Source organism: Pinus tabuliformis, chromosome Q, assembly GCF_031772625.1.
Source record: "Pinus tabuliformis cultivar Carrire ecotype Pingquan chromosome Q, CPIR1, whole genome shotgun sequence".
NCBI classification, from domain to species: Eukaryota; Viridiplantae; Streptophyta; class Pinopsida; order Pinales; family Pinaceae; genus Pinus; species Pinus tabuliformis.
Window position 1 is genome coordinate 925308638 of NC_142296.1, and position 13116 is coordinate 925321753.

Here is a 13116-nt window from a genome sequence, read left to right on the forward strand (position 1 = left end):
CAAAAGTGATCAGGCCGGCTCGTGATGAGACCTCCTGTTCCAAGGATAATTTGGCTATCTAATGGATCATAAACCTGGTGTGGTGGCCATAATGGGAATGTCACTTTGTTACAACCTTATGAACATGGTAGGCCAGCTCGTAATGAGACCCCCTATTCTCCATCTGCGAACAAAATTTTGTTGTTATTACACATTTTTATGATAAAAAGAGGGAGGCACAATATTCCTTAAGAGTAGGGATGGTGGAAGAAGTTGAACATGTCAATAGAAAAAAATATACTCATAATCTCATTTATTACAGACAGAGAAGATTATAACCAGGAAGGGTGGAACCAACATGGTATTAAGATGATCAATCAATATCATGTTCAACAGAAAACAATGTAGTAAAGTAGTATATAAATAATTGCGTCTCTTTTGAAAATAATCTATCATCAAGGAGTTGTCGTATTATAGATCATAACGTGAATGATATTAACTCGCTTCAATAGAATCCATAATTCTTGTCCTCATAAAAGTAGTGTACTTCATGTCATGAAAGGGAATTAATAAAATGTGGTTGAGATGAACTAGGAAGAATCTCAGAAGAAGAAAAAATGATTGTTCTCGAAAATACTCTCAAAGTGTTGCTCCTTTAAAGGAACAACAAAAACACTAAAAAAAAGTGGTGTTCCTTGTAGGGAACAACAAAGGAAATGCACACCAAAAAGCAAAAATACACACGAAAAAGGTGTTGTTCCCTGTAGGGAATAGCAAAAAAATGCATGTGAAAAAGTGTGTCGTTTGAAAAAGGAAGGGCAAAAAAATACAAGTGTTGTTCCTTTGAAAAAGGAACAGCAAAAACTGAACGTGCCATTCCTTTGGAAAAGGAACAGCAGAAAACGAAAATGCCGTTCCTTTGGAAAAGGAACAACAGAAACTAAAAGTGTTGTTCCTTTGGAAAATGAACAACAAAGACGCAAATGCTGTTCCTTTGGAAAAAGAACAGCAGAAATTGAAAGTGTTGTTCCTTTGGAGAAGGAACAACAAAAATGCAAATGCTGTTCCTTTGGAAAAGGAACAGTAGAAACTAAAAGTGTCGTTCCTTTGAAAAAGGAACAACAAAAACACAAATGCCGTTCCTTTGGAATTTGGAAAAGGAACAACAGAAACTAAAAGTGTTGTTCCTTTGGAAAATGAACAGCAAAAATGCAAATGCTGTTCTTTTGGAAAAGGAACAGCAGAAACTAAAAGTGTCGTTCCTTTGGAAAATGAACAGCAAAAACACAAATGCCGTTCCTTTGGAAAAGAAACAACATAAACTAAAAGTGTCGTTCCTTTGGAAAATGAACAACAAAAACGCAAATGCCATTCCTTTGGAAAATGAAAAAAAGAATAAAAGTGAAAAATGAATGACTGACACAAAAGGTGTTGTTCCTTTGAAAAAGGAACAACAAAACAAAAGTGTTGTCCCTTTGGAAAAGGAACAGCAGAGAAAAAACAAAAGTGCACACAAATGCTGTCCCTTCAGAAAAGGAACAACAAAAATGACAGTGTTGTTCCTCTTGAACAACAAAATGCACAATCATAAAATGCAAGCGCGCAAAGAATGAATTAGTTGTTCACTGTATTAATGCCGAGGATGGGTTACAGTTTGAATGAAGCAACACCTGGAACACAAAATATAAGAGAAATTAGAAAAGAAACAACATTTTATTTAAAAACAGTATGTAAATAAATAAATTAAGTTACAATAGCTATGATATTATGTAAAAAAAATGATCTCTTTGAAAAATGTTTTGCCAGCAGTGACAAGAAATGAATCTTCAAATGGAAATCAATTCTTCATTTCTTCTATTATGAATCCGTTGGGTAATGATTTGGATGAAATTCCCTTGTTTCATTAAAATTTATTTAAAGAATCACTCATCCATAAATTTACTTTCTTTTTCTCCTAGGACTTGCAAAAAAACGAATGTCTACCTGCAGTAAAACATTAAATCATGGAGAAAGAGAGGTGATCGGCTCTCCTAATCCAATAATTATGCAAAAAAATAACAAGTAGTTACTCTGTATAACAAATCCATGGAGAAAATAACAAAGTAAAATTTATTTGTCACCTTCGTGAGAGCAGTGGTTGACCATACCAACCAGCAGTGTTTTAATCACAACTTCTTTGTTTTTCGTTCAAATTGAGTGATTCCAAAGCTAGATAAGAGATAATTCAAAGATGTATCTCCAATAAAAACAGGTTTTAGAAATTCATTGATATGATATGTCAATTTTAGTTAGAACAACCCGCATAACAGAGTCATTTTCGATTACCCCATTTAGAACAACAGTGGATATTTTAAGCATAGATTCTTCGTTTGATGTCATATTCAAATGATTCAAATTGGAAATGAAAGTAGATTCATTTATTTATCTCCAATAGAAACAGGTTTTGAAGACAAGAAGAATTTATAGGTCAAATACTCTAAGGAACAGTTGGAAAGATAGAGTTTTAAGGATGCTGATTTACGATTGACAGTTAGTATTTTGATCATAACTTCCCCATATGATATCGAAAATGAGTGATTCCAATTTCCTTGTAAACTAGATTCATAGAGGAATCTACCATAGAAATAGGTTTTAAAAATATGGTCATTTAGGCCTCCAAAAACCGACTGTCCCAACTCTGTTCCTGAGCTGCCCACTAGACATCCTATCAATGTTTTGGTTCTAACTTTTTCGTTTCAAATCCAAATTGAGTGATTCAAATTGGGTTGGAAAGTAAAAATCAAGGGATACTTAGGATAGAAACAGGTTTTGAAAATATTCCCTTTTGGTCTCTCAAAACATGATTGTCCCGACTGTGTTTTCAGAAATTCCATCAAGCCCACAAGCCAAAAAAATATGATATTTGAACATTTTTTCAAATTGGTGATAAAAGTGAATATGAGTGTTTGTAGAACTATTATTTCCATTATAATTAATCTACATACACAAATTAATTAAAAAAAAATTATCACTGATGTTGATTTCTGTAGCATGTTGCAACAAAAAAACAACTAGTTTTACATTAAAACAAAATGTATTTATTTGTCTCTCTTTTTTTTTTTACACTAACCTATTTTGATTTTAAAAATGAATATGACTACATATATGAGTACTTCCAGTGGAACCATTTTTGAAATAAGGCTTCATGTATGCACATACCCAAATTTGAAAAATGCATATTAATGAATATTAGGGTATGAGAAGCCAACTTCCCTTGAAAAGATGGTGTCAAAAATTGTTGAAGTATGGAGTGATACTGCAAAAAGGTGATGGAGTGAAACCAATATTCAACATATCCATTACTTTTTTGATTTCCCATATCCATCATATCATGAAGTTCTTGAGCTTTTAAAATGGCTTGTTGATGCAAACTAAAAGAAACCTCATTTTCTTCCATAACTTTTACAATTTTTGAATTTGAAACATTTTGAATCTCATTGTAAGTTTTCTCTAATGGCGCATGTGAGATAGAATGAATGGGAAGGGTGGGTAAATTTTGTAGTTCAACATTGCAAGCATGTTGTACTGGTTTATTATGGTGAGGGTGTGGAATGAGTTGAGCAGGAAATTGTGTACAGAATGGAGCATTTTTATGATGTAGATGATTGGGTTGTGTGGATGGTTTTGATGGGCAAACAAGATGTTGTGGGAGAGCTAGTGAAGAATATGAAGAATGTGTTTGTGCTACAAGATGAGGGAGAGTAGTCATGTAATCATAAGGTGAACCATGCCAAACTTGTAAACAAGATTGATGGTGGTTATATTTAGATTGACATGGCTGTCCTAATACATTACTATTCCATAATGGATTTTGCAAGTAAGAGAATGGAAAAGAAGTGTTTTGAACCATACCTATAGGCCATGATTCCCATGGTTTTGACCTTGTTACAGTTTCCCCATCTCTTTGATATGCCACTTCCACATTAGATAAGGATGAACAACCATCTATGGGATGCTCCTTTTGGTAATGAGGGCAAAACACTTCATCAAATTCTTGATTTTTCCGAGCCTACAAAACATTCAATTTTGAACTTAGAGAGCTAATAAAATCAACTTTAAAATTTTCAAATAAAACATTGATTTTAGCTCTTATGTCTCCTGTTCTTGTAGCAAATTTGGAAAAGAAAAAAGAAAATTCTCTAGAATTCTTATCAGCCTTGGAAATTCCTCTTGAATACCTTATGCACAATTCATAAACATCATCATATGATAACTGAAAAACATCACATTTTCCTATCAGATTTAAGAGTTCTAAAAATTTATCTTTGATTCCTTTGAGTAGGAGTGTTTTTAAGATCTCTTTTTCCAAATGCTTATGTTTTGATTTTTGAAGGTTGTATTGAAATCGATCTACATAGTCCTCCAAGCTTTCATCTTCCCCTTGTATCATATTGAAAATATCTTCATCGGCCTTGCAATAGTCTTGGTACTTCTTCAAGAATATGTTCTTCATGTCCTCCCATGTTTGGATGCAGTTCCCACCTAGGCTCATGAACCATCGGAGAGCTACTCCTTTTAGAGTAAGAGGAAACACTTTCAACCTTTGATCATTAGTACAATAATCATATCCTCTACAAAGTACTTCAAACTCAAATAAGAATGTATCTGGATCCTCATTTGTCAAACCATGAAAATTTGGTAGAGAAGATGGGGGAATTATGTGCATTTGTGTCACTCCTCCTAGATCTTTGATAGGAAATTCAAAAGTTGCAATGTGAGCCATTTCTTACCATAATAGAAGATGTTCTTCATGTGTTTCTTTGAGGCTCCTTCTTCAAATGTTCCTGTCAATTGGTTAGTGAAATGGGTGGTGCTTACATCACCACTTGAGTGAAATCATGAGATTTGTTTTTCAAAATTTCTATTTTTTTCTTAGCTATTCACACAGAAATTCAAACATTTATTTCTACCCTAAGTTCTTTAACAATTCTGTTGGAAAGCAGGTGGGGGAACAGGGCTTTTGCATGCTTCGTACGCAGGTTCTTACCTTCCGTTTTTAATACCCAATTCTTTCCTAACAGGCACTCATCAGATGCATACTACTCTTTAAAAATGGCTACACTCTCCCCGACAACGGCGCCAAAATTTTGAGCGATAAAAAGGTGTCTTTTTAACTCCCAATTATCTTCACATTAATTGTCAACTGAGGGACGACTTTTTATCTCAAGAGTGTACTCAGTCTGAGGCGGCTATTTACTCAAGAGTAATGTTTTGCAGTATAGTGCTTAAAATCCAAAAGTAAATGAATGCTTGAAATAAAATCTACTTACAATTAAAAGAAACTTAACACTCTGAAACTTAAATCATTCACTCAGAAAACTACAACAATTTATCAGTCAAGGATACAGTAGCAATAACTCATTCCTTGTAAACTGATGCAAATGAAATCAAACATAAACAAGATCCACAATCTGAGAACTTAGGCAGCGATAGCCAATGTCCTTTACAGTTGTTGATCTTACAATCCATACTAAAGCAATAAACTGAAAATGATAAATCAATAATGCTGCTAACAGAAATGGAATAAACACGCTTGCTGCAATAACATTTAAAAGACAAAAACAAATCCTTGCGTGAAAGAGATAACATCAAAGTATTTTTGAACAACAAAGCTAATTTACCGAAAATGAACAACAACACTAAATTAATGGAAATGAACAACAGCAAAGCTAAATTAACAGCAATCTGTAATGAAAATCAAAGTCTGAAATGAACAGCAAAGCTTTATATTTGAAATGAATAGCATAACAATATAAGTTGAGAAGGATAATAATCTCTGTTATGATGGAAAAGAACAGCCACGCGATTCAATCACAACTTGTGCAATAAAACAATTTCATAAAATACTATAACAGCTCATTGTAAAAACATGAAACTGTAAAGCAATGCAATTAAAAGGAATAAGAATTAAATCAAACCATCACACGACAGAAATCATAAAGATATAATACACAGCAGTAGAGCAATCCACCAGAGGCTAGGCCCTTAGCCGCCAGAGGATGTTGCTGGGCTACTTCAAACAAGAAGAATGAACAACAACTCCCAAATCATATATTAATCATTAAACTTGGTTGGCATTACTATATGATCATGTCCTCTTGGCACCACAAGTCTGTAAATCAGAATTACAATTTGAAATAATAGAGACCCATGCTATTTTCTCCTATCCTATCCTATTATCTCTATCTAATCATCCATCATGGATCATGAATCCATAATTCTGAATCCTCAATTCTGAAATCATAATTCTGCATTCTCTCAGCCATCCTCCCCCAATACATAATACATACCCTCCTTTTATAATCATAAAGAGGAGAAATCGAATAGTAAATATGATCTCTCATAACAATATTGGATTGTTTATAACCAATTGATCAACAAGAAAATATATTTCCATCCATCTTTCAACAAGAGCAAGGCGAATTTGGCTTTGTAGCTGAGATTTGAAAAATGGTCACATAGCAAATCTGAGAAAATCATGCTCAAAGAACCCTGCGTTTCTCTCAATACAAGCCGAATTTGGGCAAATTGTTTTCCAACAAAGTTAATTTGGTCTGTTCTAGACAAAACCCATGTTCCGGATTTTCTAGATTCTTCTTCATTTTCCCAGAATATCAACCGCAAAATTGTCACTTGTTATTCCAACAAATTTCTGAGTTGGAATATTTAATGATCAAATCTTCAATTTGGAAATTGTATTGGAGGCTAAAAATGGTGAATAATATTACAACCAATTTATTAAAACTATCATTGATAAAATCATGCATAATAATCAATTTATTAGAAATAAAGGAGAATAAATAATATTTTTCCATAAGAACATAAATCATTATAAAATGGATTTATATAATAAATTATAATAAATGACATGATAAGGAAGAGTAAAAATGGATGAAATAAGTGTTAAAAAGTGGTCGTATTTATGGCCCAACAACAAGCTTTAGGCTCTCCACAGCTTGTGCCAGTCACTCAGAGTCTGTTGGCATTTGACGGAGGAACTAGTCAACCTTTAGGGATCCTTCCGAAGTTCCCTGTTACTTTGGGAGGCAAAACCGTCTATATAGACGTGATGGTTGTCCAAGGTGCTTTAGATTTTAGTCTTCTCCTTGGCCATGATTATATTTATGCCATGGGAGCTCTTGTTTCTTCACTTTTCCGTGTGGTTTGTTTTCTGCACGATGGAAGAATGGTGACTATTGATCAATTGTCATTCTTTAGTCACCCGGTGCCTTCTGTACCACCATCATCCCCCATTGGTTCTCATCTGCAAGTAGTACCTTCCTTGCCACAGGTCAATTATGTGGCTACCCGTTCCGTCTCCGCCTCTGCTGATGATCATGCAAATGGTCTCGTACATCATGTACTGGGGGCATTGGAACCCGATTTGTCATTGGTGCATAATGACATGTGTTCCGCCAAGAGCGTGGTTCTTCCACCTAGTGAAGATCTCTTGGGTGTCATGTTCTCGTATGGCCCATGAACAAGGAGTTCCAAGCATAGTTCCTTGTCTTGTGTCAATCTTGTTAAAAAAAATGAAAGAAGGAGTTCTGAGGATAGTTCTGACCTTGTGTCAACCTCGTTAAAAAATGAAGCAAGGGTTCGAGGATAGTCTGTTCCTGTCTCAACCTTGCTAACAAATGAAACTGGGCGTAGTGAGCACAGTTCCCGACCTTGTGTAGAGCTTGTTAAAAAATGAATCGAGGAGTCTGAGGATAGTTTGATCTTGTGTCAACCTCATTAAAAAATGAAACAAGGAGTCTTGAGGAAAGTTCTTGATATTATGTCAACCTCGTTAAAAAATGAAACAAGGGTTATGAGGATAGTTCTTTTACCGTGTCAACCTCATTAAAAAATGAAACCACTCCCTTTTCCAAATCGAGTCTCTGATTAAGATCTTGTAAAATCTGAGTCGAGTCTTTCCAAGATCTCGAAAGTGAACCTTCATTCCATCCACTCCATTGGATGCAATGAAGCTTGGGGGGCATGTACCTTGATTTGAGTTATTATGTTGGGGGCATGCGAACTTATAACAAGCATAGTTTTTTGTTTCAAGCTTGTGTAAACATGAAACAGAATCCAAGCAGAGTTCTCCATGTTCAAGCTTGTGTAAACATGAACCCATACCCGATTTACACCTCGTGATTGTTGTTTTTTATCCGCTAAATTCTACTAGATGAGCCTTGGTTGTTTTGTTCCATCATCGCCATCTCTTTGGCCGATCGTATGCTTTCACTTGGTTGTTTTTCCTTTCCTGAGGGACCGCAATGATGAGTGGTTTTATTAGCCAACCTCTTGACCATTACATGTTTCAAGCAGTTCCACCATTGTCAGAACCAATTGCTACCCTTTACACCACTCGTTCCTCTAGGACGAGTCACCTTTAAGCTCTTTTCTGACTCGTAAAATATGAAAAGACTGTCGAGTTTTTCTCTTTTTGACTCATTAAATGGAATAAAAAGGCGTTCCACTTTCAGCTCTTTTCTGACCGTATAAATGCAAAAAGATGACCGGGCTTTTGTCGTTTCAAGTTCGATTTTGGTTATGAAACGTCGTGTTTCTGATCGCTTTTTTACTTTTTTGGATCGAGAACACTATTTACGAAAAGTACTCCTTGGTCGTAATGGTCAAGCGGTTCTCTCGGGTATTGTTTTCTACTTTTTCGGGCTCGAGAGACACAAATTTATGAAAAAGGACCTCTCTGGAGTTTTCTTTTCTGTGTCTTTTTCAAACTCTTTAAACATGAAAAAGACTCTGAGTTTTCCCTATGTCGGACTCGTTAAACCCTGACGACATTGGACTCGTCACCATGACGGGACTCGAGCTTTTCCTCCCTAGGGCTCATTAAACTGTTACTAGGTTGGATTCGTCCGAAGGAAAAACTCATATTACAAGCATATGCTATCCCCTTCAAGCTTGTTTCAAAAAAATAATTGGGGTACTCGCCAGCAATGGTGGGGGAAAATTTGGAAGTCATCATTGGTTACCCGTGGCGGCTAGTCACTCTTGAACATCGACACTTTTGCATCTTGTCGGGTTGGGATATCCTCATATAGTCATTTGTCCTTCTTGGGTTTTGGGTTGCCATTTCGTCTCATTCCATCTGATCTATGTTGTCTCCATCAAACCTTTGATCCTTTGGTCCCAAAATGATGCCACTTTCCGGAGTTTGTCGCCAATATGTTCAAGAGTATAAACCTTTTACAACTCACACCCTTACCTCCTCCTCTGCTACTATTTTTCACCATCTACCACTTGTTCCTTATCTCGTGTCGTTGATGGGGGAAAAATTATTGCCCTCCTGCGACGAATTGTATCTCGTCAACACCGGCTCATTATCCAGGAGATTGATCTAGAGATCCCTTTCGATACCTTGGAGCTTGCATGCCTCAATGGCAAGTTCTTCATGCCTGACGATAGACTCTCATCACTGGTCTTTGATTGGGTGATTCCATGAGTGTTTGAATTCAGCTCATTCTTCGCACTTGGTGGATTGTACTGGACAGTACCTTGAGAGCCATTAGCGTTATTGGTGGTTTATCTCGCGCTTGTTAATGGTTTTCATCATTGACCAGTAATCAAGCGACTTTCTATCATGCTCAACCTCAGCACATCTCTTCGCATGCTAGAATCTGTACTATGATCGGTTGGGTTTCAAGACCCTGAACTAAGAACACATATGTTCGAGCTGCGTGGATTGGTTCGTGATTACATACATGACTCTTTGATTGGATGGCTGCGACAATACCAGAGTCTTCATGGATGGTTGCACCCATGCCTTTATCATTATATATATGGTCTTATCGACTGAGTGGCTGCGTCCATACCATAGACCAAGTTTCATATGTCTTTTGGATGGTTGCGCCCATGCTTAGACTACATGTATTTCACTATCAGAGATATCAGTTGTGCTTGTGCCTGTAGGTTCTTCACAGTGGTGTTCCAGTTCAGACAGTTTCGTAAAGCATTTCACCCCTCCCACTCTCTTAGGCTTCATGCTTTAGGGGGCATCTGTTACATAGTAATTTGTCATTGTCATCATCTCAATCCCTCTGCTGTATCATGTGTCAAATAAACATGTTCATATATTCCCACTTATGAAAGAAGATTAAGAAAATGCTCTCGGATGCTGCAAGTTGACCCTAATTCCCTAAGTTTCTTCCTCGTCGCGAGTAAGCCCTTAATATATGTGACAATCCATGGTCATAAATAGTCTCATTGTGACACCGTCGCAGGTGTACATCTGTTTCCCGCGACGGTTGAAATTCAAGGCTCGGCGCAAGGCTATCAACTATTTATCGCAACGATTGGTCTGCATGTATTGCCTCCTTGCGATGTCGTTGCGGAGACGTAGTTCACGGCAAGCGACGATCCAAATTGGGCAAATTTGTTCCAACTGTCAGCCTTCTAGATGTCTTTAGACCTGGTTGTTGGGTTAGTTTGGGTCACCCTTCCTCCTCTGGGAAGGTGGTTCCGTCTTTTGTGCAACCTTATTTGAGGATAAGCTCCCTCTCCTTCATTTCATGAAGACTTTTTCTCATATAAAATCACTCACCATTGTTGTGATCTGCTAGTTCTTTTGGTTAGACAGTGCTGCTAGTTATTTTGAGTTTGGTAGATAGCTTTGGTGTGAGTGTGACAAGTGTGGGATTGATAATAGTTTTGTGAAAAGTTGTGGAGTGCCCTTAAATTTGTATTAAAGCTTGTGAGTGAGAGAGAGATATTTTCTATTTGGGAGACCCATTCTTGAGAGTGAATGCTTGAAGAAACATACTGGTTGGACCCTCCGAGAAGGCTTGCGATGTCAAGACTTGGTTGTAAGCTTTGCTCTTGATTCATTTTAATACAATCAATGATGATTTCCTATATCTTGTGTACAATTTACTTGATAGCTTATGATTTATTGAATTTATAAGTAAATATATCATTGTTGTTCTCGGTTATGTGCTCTGTTGTTTTCTTGTGGTGTTTCAAGTTGATTGCTCACTAAGGAGAAAGAAATGGAAGCTGGAGCAGCGCAACGAAACTTCATCAACCACTGGTTTGAGGTAGGCCTCCAACGATGACTATTTAAGGGAATAGATTGTTGTTTTTTCTTTGCTGTGACTAGACCCACTCTAGGGCTAGAGGGGTTGCCTTTGTCTGTAGAGGGAGCACTTTCCTACTTCACAAGCTGGCGATTCCACTGGGGAGTCCTTTGTATGTTTTTTCTCTTGTTTGCTTTTGTTTGGTTTTTGATTTAGTGTCTCTTGAATTTTGGGGTTAAACCATCCATTTTTTGGATCGCCTGGGTCATATGGGAAATCAATTTGCTGTCTGGAAGAATAGTCTAGTCTTTGGTTAGGAGTTTTTCATTTGTTTTCTATTATTTTTTAGCTCGTCGCTGATAAAAGTTTAACAGTCGTGCCGACGTCGCCCTGTCTCTGTTTTATAAACCTGTGCGTCACTGAATCTGGTTGTACAGTCGCGACGATTCCTGAAATCGGCACGTCGCGAAAGAGATGTGTACTGTCACGACGACGTCGCTCTATTGCTGCGTCTATTGACTGATCATCACTAGTTGCTGGTGTTATGCCCGCGACGATTCCTGTAGAGTTGTTTTTTCAACTTTACCTCCTGAATCCACCAGTCCTGTTTATCCCCTACTGTTTTCCTCTTGCCCATTAGTTTGTTTTAATTGCTTTTGGTTAAGGTACTGTCTCTTTGGTTTCATTGAGTGAATCTTGTGTTTTTTGGCTATGTAACCTGACTCTTTCAAGTTTTTTGAATCATTGGTCCGGGCTGCTTTTCTATCCAAGATTCATTGCAACCGTCTTATTGATTCGCTTACAACTTTTTCATTGCTTGTTTCTCGCTGGTTGATTTTTAGTGTCGATTATTGAGCCGATTTTTGATGTTGATTCGATTTCTTCATTGCCAAGCATAGATTACAATTGTTTGGATCAATCAGTTCAAGCTTGCTTGTCTACCTCTTTAAATTAAAAACAATCAAAATCAAAAGATTGCATTCATTTAGTATACGAAAGTGAAAGTACATTTGCATTTCAAATTTTCATGTTTGAGAAATTGGAAAGCAAACTTTAGATCTATCATTAGTAGTATCGATGCACTATAGGATCGGTGTGATTAATGCATTATGTTTCTTAGTGCTTGCATTTGCGTGTCTTGGTTTTGTCTTGGTTTGGGAATGAACTCTCTACCTTTCTATAAGTAGGTGTTCATCGAAATGAAAGATGCTTTACTCATTCTAGTTGCATCCTAGGGTTTTTGATATACATACTGTAGGGCCTGAAATTTGAAACCTAATTCAAGATCAAATCTAAAATTAACTGAATGAACTTAACAATGCATTGGAAATTAATGCACATTATATAGAGGTCTAGGCTAGAAACGTGCTCCGACGTCGTTAAAACTAGTCACTATTGTTTTCGCTTAAGGTTGGGTGATTCCTCCTTCTGTGACTCAATAGCTACTAGTACGGACTTGTGCTCCGAGTACCGTCGAGTATATATCAAGAGACCCCACTAGGTTATCATCTTACATCCATAGGAAGTCGTGTCTGCCGCCTTGCGAACCGTAACACATTGAACACAACATTCAGGAAGATTGACTGCCGTACGGAAAGTCCTTGGTCATTTCTCTTTCATTTGATCACCAAGGTGTATATGCAGTTTTACGGTTTGTCTGGTAAACCTTTTTGCCTAGTTCTCCAGAGTAGTCACTTTCATTCCTTTTCGACTCCTTAAAAGAAAAGGTTCATCTGAGCACTTGTCCTTTCAAGCTCATTAAACCTCGAAAGAGATAGAGTCACCTTTTCGTCTTTTTTTTACTCTTGAAACATGAAAAGTTCAAGTTTTGTTCCCGTGTCATAAAATTTACTGCCCACGAAATATTATTGGTAACAGTTCGAGTTCTTGGTTATAGTGCAAGTGTTTTTCAGGCTTGTTCCCGATGGCAACCTTCCCCGAGTCTATCGGCCAAGGTCTTCCCCCAGATGGAACTCCTGGTCCGTTTCCTCCATTTGGAAATGCTGGTGCTCCATATATGGCAACCTTGTCTTTGCCTAGGTTAACCATCGCTTTGCCCGTTTGGTTGTTTTCA

General features: G+C 37.0%; 1 long non-coding RNA gene across 1 annotated transcript in view; it reads right to left on the reverse strand.

Annotated features, from left to right (window-relative positions):
• Positions 1-3730: 3730 nt before the first annotated feature.
• LOC149222491 (uncharacterized) overlaps positions 3731-13116 on the reverse strand; it is a 39555-nt gene continuing 30169 nt past the window's right edge. The window contains exon 5 of the long non-coding RNA XR_016249662.1: positions 3731-4027. This is a non-coding gene — a long non-coding RNA (uncharacterized LOC149222491). The remainder of the gene's footprint in view (positions 4028-13116) is intronic.